The 20536-nt window shown below is 45.0% G+C and overlaps 1 long non-coding RNA gene and 1 other non-coding gene across 2 annotated transcripts in view; both read left to right on the top strand.

Moving 5' to 3' along the window:
• The window catches only part of LOC147582732 (uncharacterized), a 94286-nt gene that overhangs the window by 47023 nt on the left and 26727 nt on the right, over positions 1–20536 (top strand). The gene's annotated exons all lie outside the window — the stretch shown is intronic.
• LOC112869753 (small nucleolar RNA SNORA27) lies at positions 16876–17009 on the top strand. The gene has a single exon (XR_003224410.1). It is a non-coding gene; the product is annotated as a small nucleolar RNA SNORA27 (small nucleolar RNA).

Raw genomic sequence — 20536 nt, 5'->3', positions numbered from 1 at the left:
CCAATTCATGACATTAGCAAAGCCAGAAAATGGGATATCATACGGCATTTTCTGATTTTCCACACTGCCACTCTCAGAGATAATATTCAGAAATGAGAGTGATCATACTATGCCCTTGGTAAAAACATGTCGGTGCTTATAGGTTAAAACCCAGATCCCCGAGGAAGGCATCAAGACTACTACTGCTCTGACTCAGACCTACCTTTCCATTTTCGTCTCCAGATTTGTATCCTCTTTTCTTGCCATTAGCTAGATTCTTTACTCCAAGCGTGCTGAATCTGGGTTTTGGTTTCTTGGGTCCACCATGCTCATCCATGCCGCCATCTTTATACTTTCTGTAACCTCTGACTAGATTGCCCTGTCTCTCCCCAGCCTGACACGTGGACCGTCCCTCCCCCATCCCAAAGCTGCCTCCGGTAAGAAGCCCTTCCTAACAACCACCAAGCTCACTTAGTTGACTTCTCCTGCTATGTTCTTTGGAAATACCAAATGGGCTCTGGTTCTAACACACTTTCCCTCTTGAAATAGCTCCAATAAGAGTGTTAATCTCTCGGGTACACATATTTAACCCTCATCAACGAACCAGCTAAGTATACAAAGAAATTCTCTACAAATGCTGAGAAGAGAGAGCCAAAGGCCTAATTAATTTTTCAACACTGAAGTCTGAGTTTTACAATTTGTCTCTTTTTTATGGTAATAAATTTTTCTAAAACAAGCAGGGCCTAGTGATTGGGCAGGGGGCCAGCAATTCCCATTTGGCAAGGAGTTTTCTTGACTCAGACTGTGTATACTGGGAGAACAATGCCACAGGTCAAGTGTCAATGCTAGCCCAGTTCCCTTCTAATGAGAATGGAGGCCTTTCGTGTGTGCTATCTGCCAAAAGATAGCTGTGGACGTCCCGCCGTCTCTCACTCCAGTCTCTACAAGCACTCAGGGCCCTAGCGTATGCCAGTATTTTCAAATTCACTTCACAGACTTGAGGAATAGGTGATCTGGAAGTGGACTTAAGAGTTAGTTAGTTATTCAGTTAATCGTTTATTTAGTTATTCTAATATGCAAGATGTACGCATGCTTCCAACACTAGCCTTTGATTCATTCTTGCCATTTACCCAATCCTAGCTGTTCATAAAGATCATCTAAATGTCCACCATCCTCTCTCTCTCTCTCTCTCTATTCCTGGGTCGAGTCCCAATATTTCAAGAGGTCAGATTTCTAACTGCAAGTTGCAACCAGGGTAGAAATAATCCCTGCCCTTTTCCTAAGGCCGTAGGTGATGTGTGCCCACTCAGTGCTGTAGGTGATTATCTGCATTAAAAAAACTTCACAGAGAGGCATTGGTAAATGATCAGGAAAATACCCACTTGAGTCCAATATAGCCAGGACTTTTGAAAGTTGAATTTCCTTTTTGCATCAACCATTAGTTTCATAGTCCTGGGTGGCAGCTTAAAATGACGTAAATGTATGAGCTCATAGTTTCCGTGGGTCACAAGTCTGCTGTAGCACGACTGGATTCTTAGTTCAGGGTTTCACTGAACTGATGTCAAAGAGTCAGCGAGGCTGCTCTTCTCATTCGATGCTCTGGGTCCTCTTCCAAGCTTACCAGTGGTTGGTAGAATTCATTTCCTTGTGGTTGTTGGAATGAAATCCCTGTTTCCTTGCTGGCTGTGAGCCAGGGGCCACTCTTGGCTGCCCACATTCCCCGCTGCACGGAACCCCTCCACCTTAAGCCAGCAGTGTCGCATCGAATACTTCTTATGCAAATCTCTGACTTCCTCTTCTGTGATGCTGGCGGAAACATTCTATTTTCAAAGGGCTCCTTGTGGCTAGGTGAGGCTCATTGGATAATTTCTCGATCAGTTGATATGGGACCTCGATTTTTACCATCTGCAAAATCTCTTCGCAGCAGCACCTAAATTAGTGTTTGACTGAATAACTTGGAGTAGATATGTGTAAAGCAGGGGCCACGGATCTTGAAGGGCCATCACAGAATTCTGTCTACTGGTCCTTCTCAGAGCATTCAAAATGTGGCTTTCAGAGAGAACATGTACACTGTTCTCCTACACCCACCTTGAGTTTTCTCTTATACACATCTTTGCCAAGGTGTTGTGCAGGCATCCTGACGTCGGCGTGTTGTCATTTCAGATGGCTTGATAGAATAGAGTGGGATGAATTTGGAGAGATAAGGCAGATACAGCAGAACCATGCCGGTCATATCAAAGAATCTTGACTGCACCTATAGTGTGGTGGGATGTTATTAAAGGGGGCAGGTAGGCATGTAATATGGGATGCAATCATACCATAAATCAGCTGTGCCGGAAAGAAGAATGAGTGCACGTGAAGAGACCAGGGTGGAACTGTCACAGTGCCCGGGCAAGAAATGACGATGGCCTAAACTAGATAGGACGGGGCAGGACGGAGTCCTTTCCCACTGGTACAGCCTGACTAGGCATTCACTTAGCATCCTCTACACTTCCCTTTCACGTTACTCATTCCATTATGTGGAACTGTTGCTTAGCTTGTCTCTCTCCCTCTCCTGACTGCACTGCATCCCTGACATGGCACCAGGCACATGTAGGCCATCGGGTAAACGATCACGAATCACCTAATGGGTTCTCTACACCGCAGCAAACCCCAGCACAAAGTCCAGCTGCCTCCTTTTGCAAACCTCTGCTGGCCTTGCTCCTGCTTTCTGTGCCTCAGTTGCACGGGTGTGCTTCACGGGACACAGTGGCAGCTGGGTCCCTGTTGTCTTCCCTCTGTGCCCATTCAACCCAAATTGGTGTCCCTTCCTCCCGGCTCCCCTTGGCTCTTGTTTACAAGCCAGGACTGCACCGTCTCCATCACGATTCTGGCAAACCTGAATATTTTATTGCCTCCCCCTACCCTAGAGGCTATAACAGAGACCACTTTTGTTCCACCAGTGAACAGGGACAGGAGTTTCCATAGCCCCAGAATCACCAGGATAGAACAGTTCCATTGAATAGACAATTGCTATCCTATCCCAAAACGCCCTTGTGAGTTCTGATGAGTCCAGTTGCAAATGCTTCTGGTTTCCCCTGTTCGATCTTCGATATGACCGCTCCTCCCTGCTGGGTAAGTCCTGTGAAAATTACTTTGCTCGTAGATTTAATTGACTTCACTTGAATTTTGCTTTCAGTCCTATTAGAAGACAAGCCATTTGCTCCCACACCCAACCCTCCCCCTTCAAATGAGTGTCAAGGGAACTGTTTGTGTTTTGTTACTAAGACTGTTGTTGGACTTGAGGCTCCGGTAAGAGCAGGACCCTCTTGAGTCTTGGCAACCAAATCCCACACGGCCTCACTCTGTTGGTTTTGTCCTCTCAGCCCTGTTCCCTTGTGGACAATTTGTAAAATTAGGAAATTAAGAAAACAGAGACTGGAAAAAAACCTGAGAAATGCTTAGTAAGGAAAATCCCTTCCTAGAGATGAGAAACCTCAACAGCAGATTTGCCAACGGAATTTGCACCGTCGATTCTCATCTAGGATGCCGTAAATAATGAACATTCTCTCTCTCTCTCTCTCTCTATCCCTCTCTCCCCCCACCCTCTTCCTGCAAAACACAGTAGATGCTAATTGGATATTAATTTATTTTCTCTAGATGGCTGGGAAAGAAAGACTTCCTTTGGATTCAAAATGGTGCATTTTGATGCATGAACATCTTCCATAAACACTGGGACTCAGTTGGAGACTCACTCCAAGCTCTTTCTTGCTGTAATTTTTCTTAGAACCCTGCATTGCACTCCATCCTTCCCTTTCCTGAGTTCATGGAATCCATGTTCCCAATCACAGAAGTATGAGGGCTATTGCTTGAATGAGCTGACAGGTACCTCTTTTCATGCCATTAATGTGGCCCTCTTCTCCACGTGTGAAATATCACACTTGTAAACATTTTACCCACAGGTTTATTTGAAAGGAGAAGCTGTTTTCAGGAGAAGAGACAGGCCCTGGTTCTGATTTTCCCCATGAATGTTCTGAGTCAGCCAAAAGGATACCTACACCCAATGGGCGTCAAGAATGGGAAAGAAAGGAATTCCATATAAACTTCTGTAAGGCAAAAAACAAAGACGGGTTTTATCTTCAGTGTGACCACAACTTTCACTTTAAATAAGTTTTACTTAAATCACAGCGTTTGAAATTTACATCCAGGGTCTGCCAGGCATTATGCTCTCTGCTTTTATAGGAAGATAGTTCCCTCTTAACTGGTTCACGGGGTACAAAGGGAGGCATCTGGGTACCATGTGAGGCATAGCTTTAATGTCACCTCTCCCAGGCTGAGAAGTCAGCTCTGCACTCTGGCACGGGTCTTGATTCCACCTCCTTGGCTGCAAGCTAAAGAAACAGTGATCACAAACTGCTCTCGGTCTGTGTCCTCAAAGAGACTGTGAGCTTTTTGAGGCAGAAGGTTGTATCTTATTCAGTTGTAGTCGTTGGTCTTGTCCCCCTTGTCTGCTACAACTGGGGCACAAAGACCAAAAATGAAAGAGAGAGAGAGAGAGGGACAGAGAGAGAGAAAGAGAGAGAGAGAGAGAGAGAGAGGGAGGAAGGGGGCAGCAGGAAGGAGCAGGAAGAGAGAAGAGGAGGAGGAGGATAAGATAAGGAAGAACAGAGACAGAGACAATCCCTACAGAACATGCTGCTATAGGGGCTCCTGGGCGGCTCAGTCGGTTAAGCGTCTGACTTCAGCTCAGGTCGTGATCTCATGGTTCGTGGGTTCGAGCTTCATGACAAGCTCTGTGCTGACAGCTCAGAGCCTGGAGCCTGCCTTGGATTCTGTGTCTCCCTCTCTCTCTCTGCCCCTCCCTGCTCTCTCTCTCCCCAAAATAAATAATCAAAAAAAAAAAAAAAAAAAAAAAGGAAGAATATGCTGCTATACAGGATCGGAAGTCAGAAAGGCATAAAAACAACTCTACTACAAAATTCCCCAAACCGCCAGCAATGTGCTGTTTCCCTTCTTCAAGCAAATCTGCTACAGAGGGACAGTAACTGGTGAAGCCATGAGACCACCCTGCCGTCCTTGTCACTACACATATCCTGAGGTCAGAGAGGGCTCAAAGATCATCATACCTTCTCCACCCCAGGAACAGGGGCAATAGGAGCTGTGAGCCTGTTACTTCAGGGAGAGAGTGGCAGGGAGAAGTGATAATGATGTATGAAGTGTAACTGTTCATTTATGCTCATTTAGTGAACAAGTTAGACACTTCACATAGCTTGTTAATTTTTGCAACTTATTCTGAGAGTTGAGATTGAGATATTTTGTTGACATTTTACATAGCATGACCGTAAACAACTCCCATCATACCGAGAAACATTATTCTGAATTACGGAGGGCCCTTAACGTTCCCAGAAAGACCTCAGGTACCTATTCTCAGTTCCCATGAAGGGTCTTTGTGAAGGAAGGGTGGATCTGAACTATCAGAAATAGAAGAACTATTTTCAGAGTACATTCTATGGGCTGGGCACTATGCCAAAGGCACTTTTTTTTTTTCCTACTATAGAGCATTTGACTTGCCCCCAAACCCAATTTTCACACCCGAGTACCCGGGTCCCAATTAGAGATGAGCAAGTGGAGACTAAGTTATTGTCCAAGATCATGCATTCTGGTGAAGCTGATATTTGAAATGAGATCTATCTGCTTTCAAAGCTCATTCTCTTTCCATCACGTCATGCAACTAAAAATAAAGAACCAACTGGAATTTAGTTGACATGTGCTTCTACATGACCCAGTAGACTGTTCTGGGGACAGGGACTTAGAAATTCTGAAAGTCCCCACAATGTTGATCATCCTAGATGATGGAACTTTACATGCCCATGACTTCACCATTGACATAGCCAATACGTACTGTGAGAACCAGCATTCTCCCATGTAACATGATGGAAACTCTACATGGGAACCTGGATTAGAACGGATCTTGACACAAAGTGATCCTAAGATAAAAATAGCTATCTCCCCACCCTCTCCATTTTCCTTTTCCTTCCTCCCCTTTTCTCTTTTGCCTTTCCCTCTCCCCCTCCTTTTCGTTCGTCCCCTCCTTCTTCTGTCTGTATCCTTTGCTTTTCCCTATGTTGGTTGCATTCCTTCCTACAGCTGACTTCCTCCGTTTATTTGGACAAATGAGAAACAGAAATGTCTACAGAATGCTCCACGCTTACGTCATGCCAGCCTTGCAATGGCAAAAGTTGGAGACATTTTCATTCTTCTGTTATCAATACATGAAATCCTCTGGAATTCACTTGATGGATCCTTTGGGATCATAGGCTCACCCTCTGTACTAATCTCCGTGAACAAGGCCTATTACTGGCAGCCCACGCTGTGGTCTAGTGCAGTGGGAAAATGTGACTTGTCATCCCCATCAGAGCCATATGGAATAGAAGAATGGTTATTTCTCGGGAGGGAGGGTAGGCTATTACCACAAAAAGGGATGAACAGATTACAAGCAGAAAGTGATTGACAAATGTCCACAAAGATTCATTTTGACCTAACCTCACTCAAATTCCCAGAAGCATGGTCTTTCTCTCCTTCCTTGATGTCCAAAATTTGTAGCTCTCTTCCAGGTTTGGAGTTAGTCCTTATAATTTATTTTAATATCATCATCTTATAGCTGGCACTAAAATATTGACGTGTACCCTGTCTAGCAAGGCATAGAGGCCCCTCACGGTTTGGCTAGCCATCATGATGATGACGAGGACAGTGATCACCACCACTGTTACCAAGTGCCTACGATATGGTTATAAATCTGGACTCTGAAGGCCTAGATAGATAGAGGTGGTTTCAAACCAGCTGGTCACTTGCAGCTCGTGGGATCTTGTTCCTGACTTCCAGTTTCCTCGTTGGCAATACAGTGCCAGGGTGATGGTAGCATAAGCCCCCGAGCGCTTCAGTGAAGTTTAACTAGAAATGTCCTTATAAGAGTGTCGGGCACATTGCTTGGCACATGTGAAATATATCAATAAACTGTAGCTACTCTTTGTAGGTCCCAGTCCCAGCTCTGGACATGTTATTTGATCCTAAACAGCTGAGTAAAGGGGGAAAGTGTTTCCTAATTTGTTTCGCAGGGGAGAAAACAGAAGCTCAGGAAGAGCCGGATCAATTTGCTCCGACACATGTGGCTCATGAGTGGCAGCCTGGGATTTGAAGGCACCTCTTAGACTTCAGAGCCCTAGCCGTTTGACCGCCAATGGATCTCTGTCACTTTGGGATAAAAATGTAGGTCAGAGCCTGGTAAGGGACAAAATCCTGAAAGCCGGTTCTGTACCTGAGTATGCAGAGTGCCCAGGGGCCAGGAGAGACGGCAGGCATCCCCGTGGTTCTGTGCGTGGCTCTACCACTGCTGTCTCAACATCCCTCTTCCTTTAATGTTCCATTTATCATCTTGCAGACAGTCTACGGGGTGGTTTTGGAACTGCTGCCTGGGGCGTTGCTACCCAGAGACTCCTGGGAGGCGATGGGGTTGCTGCCTGGTGTTGTTATTTCTTGAACATGCTGGGAGCGTTTTGCGGGATGGGTGGGTTGAGACGAGGGCCCGTGCCAGCGGCCTGCGCCTTCCTGTCAGAGAGTAGCTTCTTGGGGCTACCCAGCTGCGGGTGATGATGCTGTTGAAAACAATTTCTGTCGAGCAGAATCCTGAGCGGGGGCCAGGCTGTGTCTGTCCTCCTTCTCCTGCCGCTCCAGTTTACGTCCGATCCCGGGGTAAGTGTTCCCATCTGTGTTATTCTGTTAACTGAAAAGGAAGGAATTAGCGCATGAACTTGTCACATCTTGTGACCTGTTGCACACTGAGATGGGAGGTGGTGGCAGAACGAATACCATTCTTTCTCTCAGCGCCTCGCAGGCTTGCGCAGGGGAGTCAGAAGAGCCCTTCTGGCTCCGTGAAACACGCCGGCACCAGCCCTCAAGTCAGACAAGGCCCCTCCGAGCTGCACCTTATGGAGAGCCGAAGGGAGAGGGTGGCACAACCTCAAAGGAAATCTCCCCTCTCTGCCAAGCTCCAGATGGAAGGCCTTCCCACGGAAATGCTTGCTGGAGACGCTTTGCTGACACAGAGCGTTGCCAAGGGAAAGGGCCTCTGGTGGGGCTGCTCTTGTCCTTTCTCACGGGGGGGCACAAGGCTGGGGAGGGGGCACAGCTCCTCCTTGGCGGAAGGACCCTACGGGAGGGCCCCGTGTGAAGGGTGTCGGGGAGGTTCTGACCTCGAGCTGCTGGTGGCCACTGGCCCCTCACGCAGAGATTTTCAATGCGACATGACAACACTTTGAAGGTGTCTTTGATCCGTGTTTTCCTTTCACAAGGCTTTTATAGGAATCCATGCTTGGCTAAGTGTTGGATGCAGATTCAGGGAACGAACACACTCGGGTATGAAGTGTTCGGGAGAACTGGGCTCCATCTCGAGATTTCCTAATGGGGTCGGTTTGTACCCGTTTGCCTTGGCAGAAACTCAGTTAGGAAAGGAGAGGAAGAGGGAAAAAACATAGAAAAGAGAAATCCTTTTTGAATTCAACGAAATCGTGCCCCCGTAAATGGCAGAGACCAAGGGTCAGAGCAATCGTAGGCTCTCTCGTCAGAGATAGCAAGAGACGGGACCTCTCTCGTGGGTGAGTTGGCCGAGGCTGAGAGAAGGCTCTGTAGGCCCCAGAGAAGTTTTGCCCAGAAGAAGGGGCTCCCTGCCAACTCGGATTGCCACCAAGAGGCATTGTCTGTTTCCCACTTCCCATGTCCTCTCAGAAAAGAAACACTCAGCTCCACGAAGACAAACATTGATTCCAGGATCTCACAGACCCAGCCTATGTCATGACCTCTAGAAATAATTTCCATCAGCAAGAATATAAATACGCTTTTTTTTTTTCCTCTCTCTCTCTTTGATTTCCTCTGTTTTTAGAATTTTACGGCACACGCTGGGAGCCACTGTTGAGGTAGTTCCAGGCAAGCTATTCTCTGCCTTACCCGTCACCAATAAGCTGCGAACCGGTGAGTCAGGGCTGAGGTCAAGGAGCTTCAATAAGCATCTGACCCACAGGACTGTGATGCCGATGGTGCGTCGGCCTGCTTGGAAACACTTTGCATGGGGGACTCCATGTGTCTGTAAACCCACGGATAATACCTGATTCAGCCAAATGCTCCAAACCTCAACCTGAACCCTCCTGTTGGAAGGGTGTATTGGATCCCAACGGCACTAATATGCTGGAACAAGACAGAATAACATACCATCCACACTTTCACGCTCTTTTGGTACATAATGTCCTGAATAATTGAGGGCTCTCCTAGATTATAGATAAGCAGTGATTAATCCAGCAAGATTAATCCAAAGAACATTTTATCAGGCACATTTTTTTTTTAATACTGTGGTTGCCTTTGGTAACCTACAGATGATCACAACAAATGATGGTCTAGAAGGAGTCGCAGCCTTGTAATAAATATTTTCAATTGGACATAATATAGATATTGGGTAGTATCTAATTAAGCCTTTAATATCACTCAAGGGCTGTAAATATATTAAAGCATTTCATCAACTGTATGGAATAGGTGCCTGTGGTTATCCACATTTTACTGATGAGGAAACTGAAGCTCCAAGAATTTGGGTAATTTGCTCACGAATATTCTACTGGTGATGCCACTCTGGTGCCCAACCCGGCATGCAACTCCAGAGCACATAGTCTTTAAATTAAGCTGTGATAGTTCTCTGGGGAAACTGGGAAGGTGTAGTGTATCGTACTGGGACAGAGAGGGCAAATTACGGCGATTATTTCGCACCCTGCATTTTCCTCTACGTATTATTTGGTAACCACAAAGCCATGACCCCATCTCCACCTCTCGTGAGCTCCACTTACCGTGTCCAACGTCCACTGCTCATCTGCACCCACGGGGCCAAAGGCTCCGAGAAGCCAACACATCCCAACATCAACTAATTACCCTTTCCTCTAAATCTCTCTTTTCTCTCCCACTTTCTGGAAAAGTGGAAGACTTGGCTTTCTCCTTAAAAAGGAAAAAAAGAGACGACTAGCTATGGCTGTCTCCAGCCTGAAAATAAAGAGATCATAGGCTAGAGCATCAAGAAAAGACATTCCCTTTCTTCCAATAAAGATAAATTTCCAATTTCCAATTGAAGTCAAATGACCACACATGTGTTTATTCATTTCAGGTCTGTTTGGCCTTGAGGGTAGAACTAAGTCTCTCTCTCTCTCTCTCTCTCTCTTTTTTTTTTTATATCCATGTACCTAGTACAGTACCTTTAAATACTTAACAAATATTGTGGGACCCGTAAATGAATCCCTACATTGGATTCTGTACATTGTACAACAATCCCTACATTGTTGATTCTTCATAAAGCTGATGTAACACCTACCGTGTGCCAAGGGTTCTCTCGGTCTTGTGAATGCAGAGCCACACAAGACAACAACTTATGCTTAAGAAGCTGATAGTTTTAGAAAGCTGTAGGGGTCTTTTAAAATCACAGATCAAGCTTCTTGTGTGGCAGCAACTCTCCAGTGGCTCCCCATGTTCAGGAAGGGGAACATCGGAACTGGAGCATGGTCTGCAAGGTGCTCCCAGCCCGTGGTCGGTGCTTCCTACCTCATGGCACCTTCCTTGTTGTTGAAAATGTACAAGCTCCATTGGCCTCTTGATCTTTGTCTGCCTTGAACCTGCTAAGCTCATTTCCCTCTTTGAGCCTTTGCATCAGCCGCTTCCCTGAATTCCCCTTTCCTGATCTTCCCCTGCCTCCATCCTTTGGCCGTTCATTTACCAGCCTTAATGACCGCGGCTTGGAGAAGCCTTCCTAGATGATCCAACTAAAGTGGATGATGCTGTCTCATACCATCCCGTGTTGATTCCTCATGTAGTGCTCCCGGATATCTAATACGTCGTTTGTTTATAAGTTTATAATCTATCTCCCCTGTTAGCTTCTGTGCTGTAATAAAAGTGACATTCTCTGACTTGTTCTCTATTGCATCCCATTATCAGAGGAGGACGAGACGCATTGTGGATGCCCAATAAATACGAGATTAAGAATTGAATTACTGACTAACATCAACCTCCAAGCCAAGGTGCTGGGCATGGCGTTCCCTTCTCATTCTGTAGCAGCCTGAAGTCTGTTTGTTTTAATTTTCAAGAATCTATGATGTTTCCCGATCTCTCCAGTACTTGATGGTTTTGTTGCATCGGGTTCAAACTGTTTGTGGAAGTGCTGTTTGTAATGTTCAGAAATTAGAAGGGCTTTATCATCAGTAAGGACTGGGTAAATGAACTGCCTCACCCCCATAAAATGGAAAACTCTGCCATCATTAAAATGCTCATGGATGCCTTTATTTATTGACATGAAAAGCTAGTCACATAGATTATTGACCAAAACATGTATAAAATATTAGTTCATTGAAATTGTGTGCTTTCAGAAAGTTCTTCAGTGAAATGTCAGTGGTCGTTTTCTCAAGGTTGTGGGACGTTAGGTAATTTAGAAATATTATTTATAGGAGCCCCTGGGTGGCTCAGTCAGTTAAGCGTCCGACTTTGGCTCAGGTCATGATCTCATGGCTTGTGGGTTCAAGCCGTGCATCGGGCTCTGTGCTGACAGCTCTGAGCCTGGAGCCTGCTTTGGATTCTGTGTCTCCCTCTCTGCGCCTCCCCTGCTTAGCTCGCTCGCTCTCTCTTGCTCTCTCTCTCTGAAACATAAATAAAAAATAATCATTTATAATTTTTCTGCAGATTAGTATGCTTATAATAATTATACAATATTTCCCTTGATGGAAAGACATTTTTAAAAGTTTTTTTCCATTTAAAAAATAAAGAAAGCAATATTTGGAACAAAAAAAACCCAGAGACAAACAAGAATATGATTTATTGTTCTTGGAGCTTTCTCACGGATCCCTATTTCCCACAGAGTGAAGTCTGAACAACTCAGTGTGGCCTCAAGATCCTTCTCCGTGGTACCATCTTCTCCAGGCTGGCTTTCCAACAAGGCGCCGCTAAGATTCTAAACCCAGGCACACCTCTCCTTTTGCAGTTTCCTAAGACGGCCTTGCTTGGCCATGACCTCATTTCTGTAGCTGCTCCCTTTGACGACAGTGCCCTTCTCCACCTTGCTATCAGGAACACATCTGTGTATCTTTGCACCTGTGGACTCAGTGCCACACTCCCTCCCCTCTGAGACCTTCTTTTCTTTCTTTTTTTTTTTTTAAATGCTTATTATTATTTATTTTTGAGAGAGAGCAAGAGGGATAGAGTGGGGGAGAGTGGGGGAGGGGCAGAGAAAGAGGAGACCCAGAATCCGAAGCAGGCTCCAGGCTCCGAGCTGTCAGCACGGAGCCCGACGCGGGGCTCGAACCCGCAAACTGTGAGATCATGACCTGAGCTGAAGTTGGACGCTCCACCAACTGAGCCACCCAGGAGCCAGGAGACCTCTCTTTAAACCTTGCGCGTGGCTGTGTCAAAGCCCTCCTTCTCTCTTCCGCCTACATCCTGGTATCTGCTTGTTCACATTCATGTCCTGTCTAATCGCTGGCTCTGTGTCCTGGTAATTAACACATGCCTAATAATTGTGGGAAACAGTCTTGTTCTTAATTCATCACCACCCTGCAAATACTAGCATTGCCTGCAATTGACAGTATGGGACATTGAAGAGAGTTTCCCAATTTCACACAGTCAGTCATTCGGTGGGAGTGCCAGGATTCCAATCCAGCCAGTTCTGTTCCAGATTATATGAGCTTAACCATGACATGCGGCTGCCACCCACCTGCCGTAGCACAAGACACGTCATGGGCCTTTATTTAGACTTAAGGAATGGCCAATGCCACAGAGGTATCCATTTTCTCACTGGGATGAATCTCCATCCTAAATACAAGAAATAAACCTCAACACTTACATGTCCTTGCCTTTTTGTGGTTTAAGATACTCATCTTATACTACTATTCTTTTTTTTTTTTTTTTAATGTTTATTTTTGACAGAGAGACAGAACACGAGGCGGGAAGGCAGAGAGAGAGAGGGAGAGACAGAATCTGAAGTAGGCTCTGACACAGGGCTCGAACTCATGAACCACAAGGTCATGACCTGAGTCAAAGTCAGATGCTCAATCGACTGAGCCACCCAGGCGCCCCATAATTCTTAAAGTTTTCTCTGAAGTAAAACCTTTTGAAGATGCGCCTTCAAGAATATGTCTCACGGTAGAAGGCCTCAATCCTGATGCCTTGTTTCTATTTGACATTTTAGTTAGTCCCTTAGAAGTACACAGAGGTACAGTATAGTCTGTTACTAGAAATTTAAAAATAAAATTTGGTAACTGATAGTACAGAATGGTGTTTCTCTGATGAATGCAGTACTTAAGAGCATAGAGCTCTGGACTCCAGATTCTCCTTTCACCTCTTGCTGTGGGCCCTTGAGTAAGTTCCTTTTCTTTTCTATTCTCCTCTGCCCCATGAAAAAAACCATGCTATACTACCTTCCCCACAGGGTTATTTTTAGGATGCAATGTAATAATGCAGGGGAAATGATTAGGATGGTCTGGAGCATAAGTGCTCACTCAAGCATCAAATCCAAAAATTAGCTATGGCTGTCACTATTTTCTACTCCAGGGACCATATCACACTGGGAAGAGTAGAGGCCAGGTAAGACACTCAAAGCTTGAGGTCCTGAAGGAAACGTACCTTCCTTACTAATCTGCAGACATATCATACAAGACCAACAAATCCGGTAACTGCTAACATTTACCTCTTCCCAGACCATATTCCCCTGTATTTTTTTCCTAAAGGTTTGCTGCCTCCCTTTTGCCTATTTTTTTTTTCCAGTAACACTTTTCTCTAATGCTAGCTTGCATCGACCCTAGCCCTAACAGGTGAGGGGCGGACAGGTAAGTACTCTGTCCCAGGGCAAGGGGAAGGGGTAGGGATCCACATCTATAACTTTCTCTTCCACCACCCTCCCTCTTGGACCACAACCAAGTGGATCCTGGTACTGTTCCCAGTCTAGCAGGGTCCCAGAGTGGGAGCCTAAAGTGTGTACATCCTGAATATGCAGACTTGTCTGGAAATGCCTGGAGGGTTAGCCTGACAAGCAGGATGTTTGCCAAGGAGTCTCGTGGGTGGGATTCCAACCTATGATTATTTTTCTACCTGGCCATCGCCCTGTTAGAGCAACTGTTCTGTTGCAGCTCTTAGCTTGCCTATTGGTTCTTCCCTAAATACTCAATTCACTGAGGCCTTCCAGGATGCCTGCCTTATTAATATTCATCCAGCACCGCAACAGAGAGCCTGGCCCACAGAACACATGCACTAATCATGTGTGGAAAAATGAGTGAGTGAATGAGTGAATGAATGAATGACAAAGAGCTCAAAAGCTCATGAGTTTGACCCAAGGAAAATAGTTTTCTATATATAGGAGAGGCCATTTTGAATCGAACATAGCATGGTGAGTTGTTCAAGTGGAATTTGGCTACCCCTGCCCCTAGGAAGTGGTAACGATACACTGTAAGAAAACAACTTTAAGTGAGACAAATCCCCACCAATCTCCGTAAGCGAGGATAACACCGAATGTCCTAGCTTTAGGTCTGTTTCCCAGGAGCATATACTGAGAGGGCCTGGATAATTTCTTTCACTAGTGCCTGAACACTTGAGGATATTGGAGAACAGAAATAAGGAAAAGCTACAAGCGTTCTGGAAGCTGTCAAAGAGGGAGACATCCCTGAAATGACCTGGGAATCCCCGCGACTAGAGATTGAATAAGAATCCACAGGAAGGGTCACTGGAGAAGGGAGATGTTTCTGTGTTAAAAAGGAGTGTTAACAGTACCAGCTCTGCCCTGCACTTATTCTGTGGCTTTGGGCATGAAAAACTCCATTTTTTCATCACTAACGTGGAAGTTTTAATGGCATCCACGTTGGACATTATGTATTTAAGTTATATAATATATGCACAGTGTTCTGCATGGTTGATAATTCCAGTTGTGATAGTTTAGGAAGCACGATGAAGATGAGGGTGATGAGGAGGAGGAGAATAACAGATGATGAAGTCACCTTGCAAAGCTTATCAGAAATACTGCATTCTGATCAGGGTAGGGAAGTCTTCGTGAGTTTTCCCAATTCTGGCATATGGCTAAAGAGCCAGAGAATGTTTTATAACCAGTCTGACAATCCAAAGGTATTTAAGATGATTGTGGTCAGGACAAAAAATCAAGGATTGCAATTTTGAGGACTTACCCAGATGTATTTAGCAAGTGCCCATCTGGACCATCAGCCAGTTTCTACTCCTGCTATTAGAGCCAATTCATCCTTTGTGAGCAATGTACCAGATAGTTCGCTGGTGTGAGACAACTGTGCATCCTCACATATTTTTGTTTTTTTTTTTTCTCTAGCATGGGTGATACGAATGAGTTCCTCTAAAAGTCTGCGCAAGAGTTAAGTCTTGGAAAGTTATTCAATACAGCAAGACATTAAAAGGCAGTTTTCTGGGGCGCCTGGGTGGCGCAGTCGGTTGAGCGTCCGACTTCAGCCAGGTCACGATCTCGCGATCCGTGAGTTCGAGCCCCGCGTCGGGCTCTGGGCTGATGGCTCAGAGCCTGGAGCCTGTTTCCGATTCTGTGTCTCCCTCTCTGCTCCTCCCCCGTTCATGCTCTGTCTCTCTCTGTCCCAAAAATAAATAAAACGTTGAAAAAAAAAAATTTAAAAAAAAAAAAAAGGCAGTTTTCTGTGAAGGTACAGCTTTCTGTGAAGGTAGATTCAGTGAATATTCCCAAGAGTTTACTTGTATAATGGGAACCTAGAGAGTCCATGAGTCTCCGAAGAGCTGGTCCTTATTTATAGAAAAAGAGTTTCAAATCTTTCTAGAAAAGACTGGGTGCTTGCATGTATGGGAACACATGTATAGTGCTGACCCCAGAATGTCAGCAGAGAAGTGTGACCATACGGGCGGACAAAATAGAGACATAATCCACATTCTTATGAAAACCATGCCCTAAGGAAAATTAAACCAGTCCGGGGAAGACTTCTCTGAAATTCAGCAGGAGAAAACTCTTGAAACATAGCTGGCTAGATGACTATTCATTCTTTAGGTGTATCAGGTGTAGGGTACAAGTTTGTGTGTTCGTATCACGTTAATAAAGCCTTCTCCCTCCTTATTTATTTTGTCTATATGATGTGTCTACTTGAGAGTAACGTATCTATTCCAAACAAAACATTTCCTTTGAATTTCTAAAAGATTAATTTACATATTTATTTAATACTCAGTCATTGAGACTAGCAAAGAATATTAGTTATTTGTTCATAACGGGATCTAACTCCAAGTAAGTTCACTCTTGTCCTCTTTGTATATTTTTTTCCGCCCGGGAGTCTACTCTGTCCGATATTAATACTGACACATCTATGTTGTTCTTATTTGCACTTTCCTGATACACATTTTCCAAATACTGGGTTTAAATCTTATGAGACATTTGAAAAAAAAAATTGTTTTTTCCAGGAGGTGTGCTTTTGTTTCTCACCTGAACCGGTGGTTTCTAAATATTGTGGTTTTACGATCATTTACAGTTATCATCATAAAAGATAAATTCCCACTTCCTTCTGCGATCTTATGTTTTCTGTATCTCATGCTTTCCTACCATTTTCCTCTATTTCCTGTCTTTTGCTAGTTGAACTCTGCTTTGATTTCTTTAATCTCCTACAGTAATTTGGGAGGAATCATCCTGTTTTTTTGTTTCTACAAAATTTTGCAAAATAACATACTTGATCTGATATTCCCTTAATTATCAAGGTCAAGAAGAAACAATAGCCTTTGACTCCATCCTATTTTAGTCAAGAAATTTAGCACATTTTATTTTTTCGTCCCTTCTCCCGTTTCCCGGCATTTCACAGTGTAATATGTGATTTTAGACAACTGTTATTATTTCTAAAATATTTTATATTTTGAGTTAGAAAATTCCCCTTCTTCAAATTAAAAAAAAAAAGTGGGGCAAAGGAAATATCCTTTTAAAACTCAAGCATACTGTGTGTTTGCCTTGTATCCTGTCAGAGGAAACAAATTGAAAAAGAAAAGAAAAAAAAAGAAAATCCCCCTTCTTGTTTCTTTTAGAAACATTCTTCACACTGTCTCTCTCTCTCTCAAAAATAAATAAAGATTAAAAAATTGAAAATAAATAAATGAATGAATAAATACATAAATAAAAAGGGGCACCTGGGTGGCTCAGTTGGCTAGGCATCCGACTTTGGCTCAGGTCGTGATCTCACGTTCTTGGCCTTGTTCTCATTAGTTTCCACTTTAAATGTTCTCATTCAGTTTGCTTTTCCATGGTCTTGCAGGGTGTTCTGATGTGGCAGTTCCTTAAATGCGATGGCCCCGGGTCCCTCTGTTCTGTGCCTTTTCCCTCCCAATCTCTGTAGCCTCTTAGGTGATCTCCTACATACTCGGGCATCTGGTCATCACCTCTGTGCTTTTGACTGCCTGCATCTCTGTCCATCTATTTCTCTGGTCATCTGGGCATCTGGTCATCACCTCTGTCCTTTTGACTGCCCGCATCTCTGTCTATCTGTTTCTCTCCTGACATCGAGATGCGTGCACCCAACCAGGTTGCTGGATGTCTCCACCCAGTCTTCAAGGGGTGGCCTCATGTAGGAAAGGAAACGTATGGCTCGACCTTGCCCTAACTCTTGGTTGTCTCTTGAAACTCAGTGATTGCCCGACCAGCTGACTTTACTTTTAACAGCTCGCAATTGCCGGTCGTGCACCAAGACCTGTCAGTGTCAGTACTTAGATCCAGGCTGATTGGAAGCCAGAGCCTCAGACAGCAGCTTTTAAAGTATGCAAATATATACAGGCTGTCTACCAAGAAGACGACGAGGCTGTAAAGCAACCAAAAGCGTTTATTTGGGGTTTTGGGGATTGCAATCCAGGAGACACAGAGTCGACTGAAATCGAAAGTGTGCTCCGAATTCCAAGTGGGGAGTGCAGGCGTATGAAAGGCAGAAACCACAGGGTTACATAACTTGTTGGCAAGGCATTGTGGTTGGGGCTGACGGAGTTAAACTGACCATCTAACGCATGATTGGCGATTTAGCTACCAGGTGTCACATTATCTCTGTTTCGGTCCAAAGTTGAAGGATGTGTTCCAGAAGGCGGTCCAGGTGCAATTGACAAATTACAGTTGACAAAAGTCAAAAGTCCACGGTGTTCCAAAAGTGGAAACAGGATTGAAATAGGGGACTTGCATAGGCCTGCTTCCTCAGTATCCTCTAGAACCTACTTTTTGTGATGCTTATTTATTTGAGAGAGAGAGAGAGAGAGAGAGAGAGGGAGAGGGAACACGCATGCACATGGGGGAGGGGCATAGAGGGTGGGAGAGGGAGAATGGGTTGTCAGTGACGAGTTCAACCCGGGGTTTATCCCATGCACCATGAGATCATGACCTGAGCCGAAATCAAGAGTCAGACGCTTCCCTGAGCCACCCAGGAGCACCCAGACCCTAATTTTAAGGACTCTCTTAGCACTGCTTCCTTCACTTTGGAATCTTCTCTCACAGGTGTACCTCATTTTATTATGCTTTGCAGATAATTGCGTGTTTTGGTTTGCTTTGCTTTGCTTTTTACAAACTGAAGGTTTGCGGCAACCCTGTCTCCAGCAAGTCTGTTGGTGCCATTTTTCCAAGAGGGCTTGCTTACTTCATACCCCTGGGTCACATCTTGGTAGCTCTCACAGTGTTTCAAACTTATTCAGCGTTGTTAAATTTGTTATGGTGACCTGTGATTACAATTCACTGAAAGCTCAGAAGGTAGCATCTTTTAGTGATAATGTATTTTTTAATGAAGCGATCGATGGACATTGTTTTGGTTTTTAGACGTAATACTATTGCACGCTTAGTAGACTACGGTATAGTGTAAACATGACTCCTATATACACTGGGAAACCAAAAAATTCGTTTGACTCACTTTATGGTGAGATACGCTCGATCACAGCGGCCTGGAACTGAACACTCCATATCTCCGAGGTGAGCCTGTACCGTGCCGTGGGACCGCAAGCCCAAGCCCTGCTGGCCACCAGACCATCAATGCCGTCCTTCCCAGAGACGCTCCCAACAGCCACCCCCCCTCACTCCCCGCCCTGCCACCAGACAGCTTTAGGTCAGAAAATAATTCACATTCAAGACTGGGTGTTTTTCAAGTGGCTGCCCCTGCATCGGGCCCTGGAGTGAGTGAGCCCATGTGAGCCTTTTAGAGGTACTTCACAGTTTGCCTGGGCCGTTTGGATCTCGGGGAGGCGGGCCCCACTGGTTTTCAAGGCCAGATGTTTCAGGAGCTCAGGTGCAAGTCTTAAAAGTTGGGGTGCCTGATGGAGGGTATGAACCCTTCACTCCTGAGGGAGAAGCTCCAGGGTTTTGAGTTCTCTCCCAGTTGTGGGTCTCCTCAGGGTTGAGGGGTATGGCAGGACTGAGTCACAGCCTCTCCTGCCTACCTCAGATGTGTCCCTTTTCACATTTTCCCGGTGGGAAGGAACCGCTCCACAGCTGTCAGGTGTTTCGCAGAGGTGGTTGTTCCATACGTAGCCGTATATTTCATGTGTCCTGGGAGGAGGTGAGTTCATGGTCTTCCTATGTCGCCATCTCGGACTGCCTTTCCTGGATATCTTCTTTAATATCTCAGAGACACACAAAGCTTTTCAATAGGAAAAAGGAATGATCACAGAAATAGAGACTTCTCTCATTATTCTACTGTTCTCTTAAGTCAAGGGAATGTGCAGAGAGCTAGCTAATAATGAAGACCTATTATATGCCTGTCACTGCAGGAGGCATTTTTTATACTCAATCCCTACTTTAACACGCTGGTCTGAGGACTCACGTGTCTAATTCTAAAAGTGGGAAAACTGAGTCTCGGGAAGGTGAAGAAACTTACCCAAGACTCAGTTTTTTGTTTTTAAATGCTTGCATTTTCTATTTCATCCACATCAAAACTTCGCTCTATTGTTTCTTTGGATCCCCTTTATCTTCACGGCTCAACTTCCTTTCTTTAAGGAGACAAATCTTGGGGCGCCTGGGTGGCTCAGTCGGTTAAGCGTCCAACTTTGGCTCAGGTCATGATCTCACCATTCCTGGGTTCAAGCCCTGCGTCTGGCTCTGTGCTGACAGCTCAGAGCCTGGAACCTGCTTTCAGATTTTGTGTCTTCCTCTCTCTCTGTCCCTCCCTTGCTCATGCTCTCTCCCTCTCTCTCAAATAAACATTTAAAAAATTTTTTAAAATAAATAGACAAATCTTACTCTTTCCATTTGGACTCATCCTTATAGGCTGCCCATTCCTTTCTGAGGTTGTTTCCAGGTTTGGGTTAACCTAAAGAGACCCTGACAGTGGAATGACTTCATCCTACGGTTAGCCAGGAGACCAGCTCCACTCCGTAGTGGGGGGAAGGGGATGTCCTAGATCCCAAACCCTGTGACTCTAGTGGAGCAATCAGTCAGTTGCCAGGACCCAGACCTTGAGGTGAAAGGAACGGTGGGGATTATATCCTATGGGATTCTGCCTAAGAGATTCATTGGCCTTCAGCACTATTTTCCTTCTAGTCCTTC

The sequence above is a fragment of the Puma concolor genome, chromosome A3 (genome assembly GCF_028749965.1).
Source record: "Puma concolor isolate L17-30 chromosome A3, mPumCon1.1.hap2, whole genome shotgun sequence".
NCBI lineage: Eukaryota > Metazoa > Chordata > Mammalia > Carnivora > Felidae > Puma > Puma concolor.
The sequence above is the reverse complement of the archived record's forward strand: the minus strand, read 5'-3'. Positions and strand labels throughout refer to the sequence as shown.